Below are 16,599 nucleotides of genomic sequence, written 5' to 3' on the forward strand. Positions count from 1 at the left end.
TGAGACCCGTGTGTGATCCAATCACTCAGTTACCAACCTGACAGGAAGAGCATGGTGCAGTGCAGCATCCTCATGCACGAGAATGCTGGATTAAGAGGCTGTAAGTTTACTGTTATCCCAAATGCAGAAATGGAATCAGGAAGCTTCAAGAGTGATCACACAGGGTTATTAAACAGCAACATCTGGGTCGACAACGACGGTGCACGGCGCGGGGGGAATGGAGAGACGGTGCACGGCGCGGGGGGATTGGAGAGACGGTGCACGGCGCGGGGGGAATGGAGAGACGGTGCACGGCGCGGGGGGATTGGAGAGACGGTGCACGGCGCGGGGGGATTGGAGAGACGGTGCACGGCGCGGGGGGAATGGAGAGACGGTGCACGGCGCTGGGGGAATGGAGAGACGGTGCACGGCGCGGGGGGAATGGATTTTAATGCGATATACTCCAGTCAGAACTGCACTGTACACACCCCCCCACTGTACACACCCCCACTGTACACACCCCTCACTGTACACCGTCCCACTGTACACACCCCCACTGTACACACCCCCCCACTGTACACACCCCTCACTGTACACACCCCTCACTGTACACACCCCCCCACTGTACACACCCCCACTGTACACACCCCTCACTGTACACACCCCCACTGTACACACCCCCACTGTACACCGTCCCACTGTACACACCCCCACTGTACACACCCCCCCACTGTACACCCCCCCCCACTGTACACACCCCTCACTGTACACACCCCCACTGTACACACACCCCCACTGTACACACACCCCCACTGTACACACCCCCCCACTGTACACCCCCCCCACTGTACACACCCCTCACTGTACACACCCCCACTGTACACACCCCCCCACTGTACACACCCCTCACTGTACACACCCCCCACTGTACACACCCCCCCACTGTACACACCCCCACTGTACACACACCCCCACTGTACACACCCCCCACTGTACACACACCCCACTGTACACACACCCACTGTACACCGCCCACTGTACACACACCCACTGTACACCGCCCACTGTACACACACCCACTGTACACACACCCACTGTACACCGCCCACTGTACACACACCCACTGTACACCGCCCCACTGTACACACCCCCACTGTACACACCCCCACTGTACACACTCTGGAGGAAGTCCGAGCGGGTGGGTTCGTGGGGGGGGGCGCTTTCCGAAAATCGGGGATTCCAGGGGCGGGTCCGGAGCCCGGCTCCAACCCGCCCACTTCCGGGTTCCCCAGTGATGCGCTTAGATGCGCGCGCAGCCCCCGCATGTGGGACTCCCGCCGGCAATTAAAGCCGACGGGATCTCACTTAAGGCAATTAATGTGATAGTTCAGGTCGTTAGCAGACCTGATTTGTAGGATATTTTAGGAGGGGTGGGATTTTCATCTCAACTGAGCGTATTTCCCGTACTGGGGGAAACACTCCCAGTTGAAATGGACGTGTTGCAGCCATCAGCCTGTGGCAGCTGCAAAGGTCCATTTGACAGGTGGTGGGGGGAGACCCTCACTCATTGCAGGAGGCCACTCTGTCACTTTGGACAAAGTTTGGCCTCCACCACCCTCCTCCTAACAATAAAATTCACCAACTTGGAACCTCAACCCCGGGGTCCAGACACATGTACCTACCTTGCGGACCCCCTCAGGTGTACATCTTCCGGATGGGGGCCGCTGTAGCTGCAGTCGTGACCTCCTCGGAGGGCGAACAGCATCACCAGCCTCGCCGGCCACGCCGTCCACCTCTGACACGTGGAGCTCCACAACACAGTGCTGTGACACATCCACCTGCACAGCAGGAGGGAGGGCAATCGCAGAGAGAGATGCGTCGCAGAAGGCACTACCCTCGCCACAGGGTCCACAGACCGAGGCTCAGCTTCCTGGACCTCTCTGAGCAGCAGTGCACACGGAGGCTCAGAATCACTCGACATGTAGTCGTGGACATCTGCAGCCTCCTTCATGCCGAGCTGCTCCCGGCTGGCCCGAGCACCATCTTCTTACCTGTGGCTGTCAAAGTCACCACTGCCCTCAACAACTTCTCCTCCGCATCCTTCCAGGGTGCCACCGGGGACATCGCCGACGTCTCTCAGTCGTCTGCACAAAAGAGCCCTGCAAATACACCTACACCCACTCTGCAGTGACACAATGGGTGGCATCAGTTGTGGGTCTTCATGGTGATCCTCAGGAAAGGGCATTATTGCACAAACCAGACAGGATTCGCAAAGACGTGACAGTAGTGGTGACAATATAATATGTAATGTGAGTTGATCAGAAACCAAATATGAGTAAAAACCATGACAAACCCTCAAACACCCTTGTGCATCCCCTTCATGCTCACGACACTTTTGCCTTACGCTTCCTACTGCACATATGTGATGCATGCCCTGTGGCTGCAGCACAGGTAGTGGCAGGTTGAGTGAGGCTGGCCGTGAAAGAGATGCACGAGAGGGTGAGTATGAGATAGAGCCATGAGATTGTATGAGGATTGGGTTGAGTGGTAGTGGTGGGATGAGTACTGGCGAGGTGAGTAAATGCAGGTAAGATGAGGATGAGGTTTGAGTGGGTGTGAGGGGTGATGTGACAGAGTAGTGTTGGCAGTGCTGAAGGAGATGTGGGGTGGGGGCGGTGATGTGGCAGATGGAGTGTAGGGGAATGAGTAAGTGTACTTACTTCGGCTGACCTACTTAGGTCATTGAAGCGCCTCCTGCACTGTATGCAGGTGCGCGATATGTTGGTGGTGCAGGTGACCTCCTCTGCCACCTCGAGCCAGGCCTTCTTGGTGGCAGAGGCAGGCCACTTCCTCCCGTCCACCAGGGAGAAGATCTCTGTCCTCCCCCTCCTCCTCCTCACCCCATCCGGTAGGACCTGGAGTGAGGCATCATTAAACCTGGGAGCAGCCTTTCCTCTGGGCTGCTCCATGCTGTAATTTTACCTCCTTTCTGCAGCATCAGTCAGTGGAGGACTGCCCCTTTAAATGGGGCTCCTCCAGCTGACAGCCTATGATGCGGGTGCGCAGCCCGCCCGCTGCGCAGCTTTCCAGCACGAAACCCAGAAGCCAAGGTAAGTGGCTTCAATTAGGCTGCGATCACGTGGAACCCACCGATTTTACTGGGCAGGTTACCCACGCGCCCAGTCGACCCCCCGCTGGCAACCTGCCTCCCTCCTATTATCGAGCCCTATGACTGCAGCTACGGCGGCCCCCATCCGGAAGATGTACATTTGAGGGGTAAATGTAGGTACATGTGTCTGGACCCCGGGGTAAGTGGGCAAGTTGGTGAATTTTCTTGTTAGGAGGAGGGTGGTGGAGGTCAAACTTTGTCCAAAGTGACAGAGTGGCCTCCTGCAATGAGTGAGGGTCTCCCACCACCTGTCAAATGGACCTTTGCAGCTGCCACAGGCTGATGGCTGCAACACGTCCATTTGAACTGGGAGTGTTTCCCCCGGACCCGCCCCGGGAATCCCCGAGTTTCGCAGCCCCCCCGCCATGAACGCACCTGCTCTTGGGTGCGAAAATCGAGCCCTAAGTCTCTTGTTTCACATTCACTTTAACGTTCTAAACGCAGCACAGATTGTAGAATCGTACAACACAGAAGCAGGTAATTCAGCCCATGGCACTTTGATATCACAGAAAATAGTTTACTTTTTTCACCTTCCAACTGAGGAAAGCAAGGTCAGGACAACAAGCAAAAATGATTTTGGAAAGTACATCATGAGACTTCCTGAGATAAAACATCAAACATAGAAAAGCAGCAATTTATCTTCACCAAGGAGACTGAGTGAGTGTAGACCAGGAGCTACCAGACTGAGTGAGTGCAGACCAGGAGCTACCAGACTGAGTGAGTGTAGACCAGGAGCTACCAGACTGAGTGAGTGTAGACCAGGAGCTACCAGACTGAGTGAGTGTAGACCAGGAGCTACCAGACTGAGTGAGTGTAGACCAGGAGCTACCAGACTGAGTGAGTGCAGACCAGGAGCTACCAGACTGAGTGAGTGTAGACCAGGAGCTACCAGACTGAGTGAGTGTAGACCAGGAGCTACCAGACTGAGTGAGTGTAGACCAGGAGCTACCAGACTGAGTGAGTGTAGACCAGGAGCTACCAGACTGAGTGAGTGTAGACTAGGAGCTACCAGACTGAGTGAGTGTAGACCAGGAGCTACCAGACTGAGTGAGTGTAGACCAGGAGCTACCAGACTGAGTGAGTGTAGACCAGGAGCTACCAGACTGAGTGAGTGTAGACCAGGAGCTACCAGACTGAGTGAGTGCAGACCAGGAGCTACCAGACTGAGTGAGTGCAGACCAGGAGCTACCAGACTGCGTGAGTGTAGACCAGGAGCTACCAGACTGAGTGAGTGCAGACCAGGAGCTACCAGACTGAGTGAGTGTAGACCAGGAGCTACCAGACTGAGTGAGTGCAGACCAGGAGCTACCAGACTGAGTGAGTGTAGACCAGGAGCTACCAGACTGAGTGAGTGTGGACCAGGAGTCACCAGACTGAGTGAGTGCAGACCAGGAGTCACCAGACTGAGTGAGTGCAGACCAGGAGTCACCAGACTGGCCTCTCTCCATTCAAAATGAGTCATCTTAACTTTTACTTTCCTGCAATTACTTTCATTCAATCTATTTCCGAAATATGTGACTTTTACTGAGGCAGGAGCAGAATCCTGTGCGGGGACAGCAGCCAAGAAATTACCGTTGGCGATATCAGTGGACAAGCATTTGATGTGTTTGTGTCAGCGATTTACGAATTAATCCCTGCATTCAAACAGTGGTCACCAGTGAACTCTGCCTGCTGATATCACCACAGAAATCTTCGGGCCATGTTGTGTTTTATAGATTGTACATGTATTATCTGTGGAGCTGAGCTTTGGAATCAGGTCCATTCTGGAGCATTTGAGGAGTCGGATCTGATCTGAGAATGTTTGCCAGATCATTGGCTGCAAAGTGAGACACAAACTCTGCTCCCAATGTCCATTGGTCACCATGATGGGAACAGACAATTGTAAAACATTTCCAACAAAAAAAAATCCAATTACGGAGAGAAAAACCAATTAAAAGCTTCTGGGTCGTATCATCACAAGACCAGTTCAGGAGCTGCACATGGAGAGAGGTTTTATTCAAATCATAAAACTGGATTGCACATTCTCAAAACTTACCACAAGGATGCACAACATTAAAAAAGTGTAAAAACTGAAATCAAAGCCGAGGGTTCAGTTACTCTGATTATTCTTTGCCCTCATGATCCAGATATCTCCTCAAAAGTGGCGATATTGGTGCGGTATATTCTCACAGGCAAAGCAGTCTGATAGCCCCACTCCCTCACCTCCACCTTTCCTGCCCTTGTCCCCTTTAAATCCTTTACTCTCTCCCATCCTGATCATTCCCCTCGGTACGGTCATACCTGGGTCACATCCATCACCAGGTTTACTGGATCACGTCCATCACCAGATCTACTGGGTCACATCTAGCGCTATTGGGCCTTGCTCCCCACTGTCAAACCTTTCACAACTCCAGGACCATGCTGGAGAGCAAAGATAACCCCCGGCTTCTTTTCTCCCCTGCCAGCCGTCTCCTTAAACCTCTGCCCCTGCTCCCTGCTCCCTGCTCCCTCCACCCTGCACCCTCACCTCCAACAAATGCATGGGATTCTAGGTCTCAAAGTCTAAGATCATTCGTTCAGTTCCCTCTCCTCCCCTCCCTCCCTCCCTCTCCTCCCCTCCCTCCCTCGCCCACCAAGGCGAACCACCTGCCCCCTGCCCTATCCCAGAACCCGCATCTTTCTCTAGTTTTTCTCTTATCTTCCCTTCTGTCCTCTAGAAACTCATCTCATCTATGAGACTCACACATACGCTGACAACACCCAGCTCTACCTCTCCAGCACCTCCCCCAACCCCTCCTCTGCTCTATGTTGTCAGACTGATTCTCTCAGCTGTAATTTCCTCCAGTTAAACATAGGGAAGACCAAAGCCACCATCTTCAGTCCCTGCCACAAACTCCCTGACCGATGTCCCAGGTTAACCTCGGCCTCCTATTTGACCCTGAGCTGAGCTTCTGATCCCATATCCTCTCCATCACCAAGACCATCGACTCCCACCTCTATAACATCACCCGTCTCCGTCCCTGCCTCAGCCCATCTGCTGCTGAAACCCTCATCCAGGCCTTTGTCACCTCCAGTCTGGACTATTCCAATGCTCTCCTGGCCGGCCTCCCATCTTCCATGGTCTGTGAATTTCAGTTCATTTAAAACTCTGCTGCCCGTATCCTAATTCACTCACCGATCATCCCTGTCCCACAGCTGATCTACAATCAAGCAACATCTCCAATATAAAATGTTCATCCCTTCGCCCCACCATTGGCGGCTGTGCTTTCAGGTTCAATGCTCTGGAATTCCTTCCCTAAACTCCCACTCCCTCTCCCTCTCCCCCTCCCCCTCTCCCCCTCTCCCCCTCTCCCTCTCCCCCTCCCCCTCTCCCTCCCCCTCTCCCCCTCTCTCTCTCCCTCTCCCTCTCCCTCTCTCCCTCCCCCTCTCCCCCTCCCCCTCCCCCTCTCCCCCTCCCCCTCTCCCCCTCTCCCTCTCCCTCTCCCTCTTCCTCTCTTTAAAACTCACCTCTTTGACCAATCTTTTGGTCACTCCTCCTGACATCTCCTTCTTTGGCTCAGCATCCATTTTTGTCTGATTTCGCCTCTGTGAGGAGCTTTGGGAAGTTTTTCTATTTAAAGGTGCTTTATAAAGGCAAGTTGCTGTTGTTGGTATAAAGTAGATGTTTACTCCCTGTCCGTGTTCCACAGCACAGGCAGAATGTGAATAAAACTGAACATTTACTGTAAGGCCGCACATTATAAACAAGGCTCACACTTCGAGGGCCTGCTGTTATATTTGAAATCCCAGGATAGAAAGAAAGTGCTTTCTCCGACACACTGTTCGCCTGTTACAACAACTTGTATTTAAAAAGCGCCTTTAATGTGGAAAAACATCCCACCAACTTCACAGAAGCGATTATCAAAACGTGGACAGAGCCAAAGAAGGAGCTACTAGAGGCCTGTTAAATGATTGGACAAAGAGGTGGGTTTTAAGGAGGGTCTTTAAGGAGGTGAGAGAGATGGAGAGGCGGAGAGGTTTAGGGAGGGAATTCCAGAGCAGGGGGCAGTGGGAGGGGATTAGCACAAGAGGCCACAATCAGAGGAATGGAAAGTTTTGGGGGGTTGGAGGGCTGGAGGAGGTGACAGAGAACGGGAGGGGCGAGGATTGACTCGCAGTGTGTGCAGGTTGTGATGGGGAGCAACATTTACATTTCAATCAGTTTCAAGAATTACCATCGAAACACGTGCGGCCGAACTCAAAGTAAAATCGGTTGGAAGCTCAGGCTGAATGATTCCCATCTTCCAGTCTGTATTCTTGGATTAAATTTAACATCTTCATTTCGACAGCACTGAAAAATCAGCGAGTCACTTTCCCACTGACAGACCCCACCCCAAAAACCGGTCCCCCTCCTCAAATATCGGACCCATTCTCTCCAACTCCCCGCTCTCAGAGGGGAAGAAAGGGTCGGGGAGTGAGGGAGAGGGAAACAAAGGGCAGGGAGTGAGGGAGAGGGGAAACAAAGGTCGGGGAGTGAGGGAGAGGGGAAACAAAGGGCAGGGAGTGAGGGAGAGGGGAAACAAAGGTCGGGGAGTGAGGGAGAGGGGAAACAAAGGTCGGGGAGTGAGGGAGGGGGAAACAAAGGGCAGGGAGTGAGGGAGAGGGGAAACAAAGGTCGGGGAGTGAGGGAGAGGGGAAACAAAGGTCGGGGAGTGAGGGAGGGGGAAACAAAGGTCGGGGAGTGAGGGAGAGGGGAAACAAAGGGCAGGGAGTGAGGGAGAGGGGAAACAAAGGTCGGGGAGTGAGGGAGGGGGAAACAAAGGTCGGGGAGTGAGGGAGAGGGGAAACAAAGGTCGGGGAGTGAGGGAGAGGGAAACAAAGGGCAGGGAGTGAGGGAGAGGGAAACAAAGGGCAGGGAGTGAGGGAGAGGGGAAACAAAGGTCGGGGAGTGAGGGAGAGGGGAAACAAAGGTCGGGGAGTGAGGGAGGGGGAAACAAAGGTCGGGGAGTGAGGGAGAGGGGAAACAAAGGTCGGGGAGTGAGGGAGAGGGAAACAAAGGGCAGGGAGTGAGGGAGAGGGAAACAAAGGTCGGGGAGTGAGGGAGAGGGAAACAAAGGTCGGGGAGTGAGGGAGAGGGGAAACAAAGGGCAGGGAGTGAGGGAGAGGGGAAACAAAGGGCAGGGAGTGAGGGAGAGGGGAAACAAAGGTCAGGGAGTGAGGGAGAGGGGAAACAAAGGTCGGGGAGTGAGGGAGAGGGGAAACAAAGGTCGGGGAGTGAGGGAGGGGGGAAACAAAGGGCAGGGAGTGAGGGAGAGGGGAAACAAAGGTCAGGGAGTGAGGGAGAGGGGAAACAAAGGTCGGGGAGTGAGGGAGAGGGGAAACAAAGGTCGGGGAGTGAGGGAGGGGGAAACAAAGGTCGGGGAGTGAGGGAGGGGGAAACAAAGGTCGGGGAGTGAGGGAGAGGGAAACAAAGGTCAGGGAGTGAGGGAGAGGGGAAACAAAGGTCGGGGAGTGAGGGAGGGGGAAACAAAGGTCGGGGAGTGAGGGAGGGGGAAACAAAGGTCGGGGAGTGAGGGAGGGGGAAACAAAGGTCAGGGAGTGAGGGAGGGGGAAACAAAGGTCAGGGAGTGAGGGAGAGGGAATCAAAGGGTGGGGAGTGAGGGAGAGGGAAACAATGAGTCTAAGGTGAGGGTGAGGAGAGAGTTCCAGATTTCCACTCCCCTTTGTGTGAAGAAGTGCTTCCTGACATCACCCCTGAACGGCCTGGCTCTAATTTTAAGGTTCTGCCCCCTTGTTCTGGACTCCCCCCACCAGAGGAAATAGTTTCTCTCTATCGACCCTATCAAATCCCTTTATCATTTAAACACCTCGATCAGATCACCCCTCAATCTTCTAAACTCAAGGGAATACAAGGCAAGTTTATGCATCCTGTCCTCGTAATTTAACCCTTTAAATCTCTATCATTCTGGTGAATCTGCACTGCACCCCCTCCAAGGTCAATATATCTTTCCTGAGGTGCGGTGCCCAGATCTGAACGCAATGTCCAGATGGGGCCTGACCAAGGCTCTGTACAACTGAAGCATAACCTCCTCACTTTGTATTCCAGCCCCCTGGAGATAAAGATGAATCATTGGCCTTTTTGATTGCTTTTTGTATCTGTGCACTGGCTTTTAGTGACTTGTATACATGGATTCCCAAATCCTTCACTCCTCCACCATTCCAAGTCTCTCACCACTATCAAAATATTCTGATCTGTCAGGTGTACTGCTTTCACAGCTCCTGACTCTCAAAGCTCTGCACTGAAGGCTCTAAATTGAAAAGTTTACATAGAATGTACAGCAGGGAAACAGGCCATTCGGCCCAACTGGTCTATGCCGGTGTTTATGCTCCACACGAGCCTCCTCCCTCCCTACTTCATCTCACCCTATCAGCAAATCCTTCTACTCCTTTCTCCAAGAAATGTTACTGCAATGATAATAATTAATGAGCTCACTTCTCATGGGGAGAACAGCCTCTGGTCTTGTGAGCAATATTATATTAGGAAAAAGAGGGTGGTCAGGAGCAGTGTTGGCCCCTTAAAAACTGAAAGTGGGGATATTGTCATTGACAATGGGGAAATGGCGGACATGTTGAACAATTACTTTGCGTCAGTATTTACAGTAGAAAAAGAGGATAGCATGCTGGAAATCCCAAGAAAACTAATATTGAATCAGGGACAGGGACTCAATAAAATTAACATAAGTAAAGCAACAGTAATGAAGAAAATAATGGCACTAAAGAGTGACAAATCCCCAGGACCAGATGGTTTCCATCCCAGGGTTTTAAAGGAAGTAGGTGAGCACATTGCAGATGCCCTAACTATAATCTTTCAAAGTTCTCTAGATTCAGGAACTGTCCCTCTAGATTGGAAAATTGCACATGTCACTCCGCTTTTTAAGAAAGGAGAGAGAGGGAAACCAGGGAATTATAGACCAGTTAGCCTAACATCTGTTGTGGGGAAAATGCTGGAGTCTATAATTAAGGATAGGGTGACTGAACACCTCGAGAATTTTCAGTTAATCAGAGACAGCCAGCATGGATTTGTGAAAGGTAGGTCGTGCCTGACAAACCTGATTGAATTTTTTGAAGAGGTGACTAAAGTAGTGGACAGGGGAATGTCAATGGATGTTATTTATATGAACTTCCAGAAGGCATTTGATAAAGTCCCACATAAGAGACTGTTAGCTAAGTTAGCCCATGGAATCGAGGGAAAAGTACGGACTTGGTTAGGAAGTTGGCTGAGCGAAAGGCGACAGAGAGTAGGGATAATGGGTAGGTACTCACATTGGCAGGATGTGACTAGTGGAGTCCCACAGGGATCTGTCTTGGGGCCTCAATTATTCACAATATTTATTAACGATTTAGATGAAGGCATAGAAAGTCTCATATCTAAGTTTGCCGATGACACAAAGATTGGTGGCATTGTAAGCAGTGTAGATGAAAACATAAAATTACAAAGCGATATTGATAGATTAGGTGAATGGGCAAAACTGTGGCAAATGGAATTCAATGGAGACAAATGTGAGGTCATCCACTTTGGATCAAAAAAGGATAGAACAGGGTACTTTCTAAATGGTAAAAAGTTAAAAACAGTGGATGTCCAAAGGGACTTAGGGGTTCAGGTACATAGATCATTGAAATATCATGAACAGGTGCAGAAAATAATCAATAAGGCTAATGGAATGCTGGCCTTTATATCTGGAGGACTAGAGTACAAGGGGGCAGAAGTTATGCTGCAGCTATACAAAACCCTGGTTAGACCGCACCTGGAGTACCGTGAGCAGTTCTGGGCACCGCACCTTCGGAAGGACATATTGGCCTTGGAGGGAGTGCAGCGTAGGTTTACTAGAATGATACCCGGACTTCAAGGGTTAAGTTACGAGGAGAGATCACACAAATTGGGGTTGTATTCTCTGGAGTTTAGAAGGTTAAGGGGTGACCTGATCAAAGTTTATAAGATATTAAGGGGAACAGATAGGGTGGATAGAGAGAAACTATTTCCGCTGGTTGGGGATTTTAGGAGTCGGGGGCACAGTCTAAAAATTAGAGCCAGACCTTTCAGGAGCGAGATTAGAAAACATTTCTACACACAAAGGGTGGTAGAAGTTTGGAATTCTCTTCCGCAAACGACAATTGATACTAGCTCAATTGCTAAATTTAAATCTGAGATAGATAGCTTTTTGTCAACCAAAGGTATTAAGGGATATGGGCCAAAGGCAGGTATATGGAGTTAGATCACAGATCAGCCATGATCTTATCAAATGGCGGAGCAGGCCCGAGGGGCCGAATGGCCTACTGCTGTTCCTATGTTCCTATCACACTTCTACTCACGCCCAGAGTGGGCACCAGTGCGGAATGGCTCTCTGCAGCTGCACTCACAAGGAAGGGTGTGCAAAGTACCAGTGAGGGGACTCCTGGACCACGGGACACCAATGGCATCCTCACAAATAGCAGCTCAATAAGTAGCTACGTCATCCGTTCTAGCCTCAAAAAGGCCTTGGCTGTCGTGGACAGCTCGGAGACAGTGTGAGGTCAGTGACCTTGTTAACACGCTGAAGCCCAGTGCACTGTAATCAGGGTTGGAAACAAAGGAAGATCAAGCACAATATGTCATCCAGTAACCTGCAACATATACAAGTTTAAACATGCTGTAACTTCCGGCAGCTCACAGTACAACAGCTTTAGGGAAGCAGAATAGTATTGAATTTCACAGTTATGTCCAGGCAGCTTGTAACATCAGAAAGAGCAGATTTAGATCATGGTGACGAGTCCATTAATCAGATTCAGGCACAGAGCCAACCCAAAAACAGAAACTGGGCAGGGCCAATGTTAAATTTAAATCCACATGAAAACCGCACCATAATCCATTCTCCAATGACAGAAGCTTCTGCAGCTCACGACTTCCGGGCGACAGGGGGCAACAGTGCTGGTCAAACGCTGAGATTAGTATTTTTAGCAGAATTATTACTCATGAAACTCATTGCTTTATTCAGCCCTCCTCAGTCGAGTGGGTTTTCAATCTCTCACTGACTTACAATCCAGTTCTCTCTTCCCATTCACAGACAAGGCCATCTCTGATAACTTCCCTGTACCCTTCTCCACCCACATCCCCCTTCCCACTCCCAGCCCCACTTCCTTCTGCGTCCACCCCTGGAAGAAACTTTCTCCAAAGTCACTTACAACGGCACTTTCAAATTCCCAAGTGTCTAGCCTTTGGCTTTCCATTCACCAACACATTTCTGCAGCTACCGATCTGCTCACTCACACCCTCACCTCCACCTCTGATGCCCTTGTCCCCATTAAAACCATTACTCTCTCTCACCCTGGTCGCTCCCCCTGGTACAGCCCTCATCTCCGCTCCCTTAAGTCCAAAGGACGCAGGCTTGAACGTTTATGGCAGACAACTGGTTTAGCGACTCATCGCCAGATCTGACTGGACCACATAAAGCACTATCGGATCCCACTCTCCTCTACCAACACTGCTCACTATTCCGGGATCATCCTGGGATGCAAAGATAACCCCCAGCTTCTCTTCTCCACTACAAACTGTCTTCTTAAACCCCTCTCCCCTGCCTCCTCCTCCACCCTCACCTCCGACAGCAAGTGTGAGGAGCTCATGCATGACTTTGTCACTAAGATTGAGACCATCCATTCAGCTGCCTCTGCCACATCCCTCCCTTTCACTAACCCACCGAGCCAAACTTCCCCTACGGTTACCCCCTGCCCTAGCCCTGAACTCACATCTTTCTCTAGTTTCTCTCCTATCTCCCCTTATGCCCTCTCCAAGCTCATCCAGTTCATGTGACTCATCTCCTGCTCCCTCGACCCAATTCCCATCAAACTGCTGACCACCCAACTTCCCTTCCTGGCCCCCATGTTAACTGATATTGTTAATGGTTCCCTCTCCTCAAGTACTGTCCCCCTCTCTTCCAAATCTGCTATCAGCTCCCTCCTCCTCAAAAAACCCACCCTTCTCCCATCTGTCCCTGCAAACTATTGCCCCATCTCTGCCCTCCCTTTCCTCTCCAAAGTCCTTGAACGTGTTGTCGCTTCCCAAATCCGTGCCCATCTTTCTATCCCTCCAATCAGGTTTCCGCCCCTGCCACAGCACTGAAATGGCCCTCATCAAAGTCACAAATGACATCCTCTGTGATTGTGACCGTGGTAAACTCTCCCTCCTCATCCTTCTCCACCTGTCTGCAGCCTTTGACTCGTTTGACCACACCATCCTCCTCCAACCCCTCTCCTCCGTCGTCCAGCTGGGTGGGACTGCGCTCGGCCGGTTCGATTCTTATTTCTCCAGTTGTAGCCAGAGAATCTTCCCACTCCTTCACCGTTACCTCTGGAGTCCCCCAAGGATCTATTCTTGGCCCCTCCTATTTCTCATCTTCATGCTGCCCCTCAGCGACATCATCCGAAAACACCTCAGATTCCACGTGTAAGCTGACCACACGCAGCCCAACCTCACCACCACCTCTCTCGACCCCTCCACTCTCTCTCATTTGTCACACTGCTTGTCCAACATCCAGTATTGGATGAGCAGAAATTTCCTCCAATTAAATATTGAGAAGACTGAACCCATTGTCTTTGGTCCCTGCCACAAACTCTGTTCCCTCATCACCGACTCCATCCCTCTCCCTGGCCACTGTCTGAGGCTGAACCAGACCGTTCCCCACCTCGGCCTCCTATTTGACCCTGAGATGAGCTTCCGACCACATATCCGCTCCATCACCAAGACCTCCTACTTCCACCTCTGTAACATCACCCGTCTCCGCCCCTGCCTCAGCTCATCTGCTGCTGAAATTCTCATCCATGCTTTTGTTACCTCCAGTCTGGACTATTCCAATGCTCTCCTGGCCGGCCTCCCATCTGCCACCCTCCATAAACTTGAGCTCATCCAAAACTCTGCTGCCCGTATCCTAACTCACACCGAGTCCAGTTTGCCCAGCCCCCCTGTGCTCGCTGACCTACATTGGCTCCCGGTCCGGCAATGTCTCGACTTTAAAATTCTCATCCTTGTTTTCAAATCCCTCCATGGCCTCGCCCCTCCCTATCTCTGTAACCTCCTCCGGCCCCACAACCCTCTGAGACCTCTGCGCTCCTCCAATTCTGGCCTCTTGCACATCCCCGATTTCCATCACTCCACCATTGGCGGCCGTGCCTTCAGCTGCCTGGGCCCTAAGCTCTGGAATTCCCTCCGTAAACCTCTCCACCTCTCTCTCCTTTAAGATGCTCCTTAAAATTAACCTCTTTGACCAAGCTTTTGGTCACCTGTCCTAATATCTCCTTATGTGGCTCGGTGTCAAATTTCATTTGATAATCACTCCTGTGAAGCACCTTGGGACGTTTTACTACATTAAAGGCGCTATATAAATGCAAGTTGTTGTTGTATGTCCCAGTACCTGACTCTTACAATCCAGTGCTCTCTGTGTATTCATGGAATCATAGAACATTACAATACAGGAGGCCATTCAGCCCATCGTGCCTGTGCCAGCTCTTTGAAAGAGCTATCGAATTAATCCCACTCTCCTGCTCTTTCCCCATAACCCTGCAAATTCCCCCCACCCCGCCAAGCGCTTATCCTTTTGAAAGTTATTATTGAATCTGCTTCCACCGCCCTTTCAGGCAGCGATTTCCAGATCATAACAACTCACTGCGTAAAAAAGAGACTGTTCACATGCTGTGAAACAGAATAAATTGATAATGTCACTGAAAGGTAAAAAAGTGTATTTAGACAGCACCTTTCACAGTCTCAGGATGTCCCAAAGTGCTTCACAGCCAATGAAGTCCTTTCTGAAGGACACGGATTGTTGGTTTTAAACCACAATGGCAGCCAATTTGTGCACAGCAAGGTCCCATAAACAGCAAAGTGATAAATGACCAGGTATTATTTGAGGGACTAACGCTGGCCAGGAGACCAGCTGGAAACACTCAGGAGGTTGGGCAGCATCTGTGGCGCAAGACAAGTTCAGGGGTGAGACCCTTAACAGGGCCCATACCCGAAATATCAGCCTGCAGGCTCTCTCCACAGATGCCGTCTGACCTGCTGAGCAGTTTCAGCATTTTCTATTTTTATTTCAGATTTCTAGCCTCTGGAGGATTTTGCATTTTGTTTGAGATCTTTTACATCCATTTGAACAATGCAGCTCTCCCTCAGTACTGCACTCGAGTGCCAGCCTAGATTCTAGGCCTGGAGGAGCTTGAACCCACAACTTTCTGACTGAGAGGCCAGAGTGCTACTAACTGAGCCAAGCTGACGCACGGTAAGTGTCAGTGAGGGCCTGTTCTGTCCGGATCCCACAGGGTTTGACCAGTTGATGTAAATACAGAATATCAGTAAATTACATATTGAGGAACTGATCGAGTGACAGAAAGAAACAGGTAAAGACAAAAAAATTCAAAATGTCATCAAATTTATCCTCAACAGTTAGAAACAGCCTTAAATCTGAAAATAAAGCACAGGAAATTTCCAGGCATTTTAGGAGTTACCCAGTGAGTCGCAGCAGGCCTTTGAAACTGTCGAGCAAAACATTTGATTAAATGCGTGAGGCCAGGAGAAGGTTCTCTCTCAGTTGGAAGCAAATACTCGGAAACATTAAACTGGTTCCAGGAGCTGCCGATCGCATTAAAAATCTGTCACTTACCCACTCAGTGCCCGAATCATTCCGTGCTATCAGAGTACAGGTCGAAACAAACCATATTTCCTGCAATAAGCCCAGCATCCAGTGGACTAGGCCTGACTGGGAGTCACAAATCTGTACTTGATTGCAGACTGTTAACGGATTAACTACACTGCCAGTTACAGTTCGTATTACATAAGTCACTCGCTGCAAGCTGCCCGAAGTATTCACATTCCCGATCTGGCAGTGAGTTATATTTTCTAGTAACCACGCGCACTATGGGTCAGTTCAAATATCACTAAGCCGTTTTCACAGCGACAATCAGCAGCTTCTTGTAGCTTTCACAATACTGGCCATCTCCCGGGTAACAGACTAATTTCCTCTTCTTTAACCATTTCCTTCCTGTTTTCTAGCTCTCTAAATCCTATTGTCAACATCGGCCTATCCAGCTGCCCAGTGCAAACATCCCCGGTTCAAGTGCATCAGTCTAGTGCCAAGTACCCAGGAGAACGCGGGGAAGGAATGTGACCACTTCCTGCCACCAAACACATGAAAACTCAAAATGCCCTCAGGCACTCGTGCATTTCTCAGTTTGAACACTTGATAGCTCCAGTAACCACTGACGACAAACAGGATTAAAAGCTTTGCTGCAACTGTTGTGTGAAAGGTTGTGTCACTGTCACTGCCTTCAGTGTCACTAGGAAGCACCTCCAGTGCTCAGTGTGTTCACATTTGTTGATATGTTCTCTCTAGCCAGCTGTGCTGCACTCAGTTTGCACACTGGAGGCAAACTAGCAGGGGCCAGCTGCTATTTCACTGGTCTCAGGCACAGTT

The 16,599-nt window shown here is 50.7% G+C and overlaps 1 protein-coding gene across 1 annotated transcript in view; it reads right to left on the reverse strand.

Moving 5' to 3' along the window:
* ncor2 (nuclear receptor corepressor 2) overlaps positions 1 to 16,255 on the reverse strand; it is a 261,584-nt gene extending 245,329 nt beyond the window's left edge. Inside the window, exon 1 of the mRNA XM_068006268.1 lies at positions 15,790 to 16,255. The gene's annotated coding sequence lies outside the window, so the exon portion shown is untranslated. The remainder of the gene's footprint in view (positions 1 to 15,789) is intronic.
* Positions 16,256 to 16,599: the final 344 nt, after the last annotated feature.

This window comes from Heptranchias perlo, chromosome 25 (assembly GCF_035084215.1).
Source record: "Heptranchias perlo isolate sHepPer1 chromosome 25, sHepPer1.hap1, whole genome shotgun sequence".
NCBI lineage: Eukaryota > Metazoa > Chordata > Chondrichthyes > Hexanchiformes > Hexanchidae > Heptranchias > Heptranchias perlo.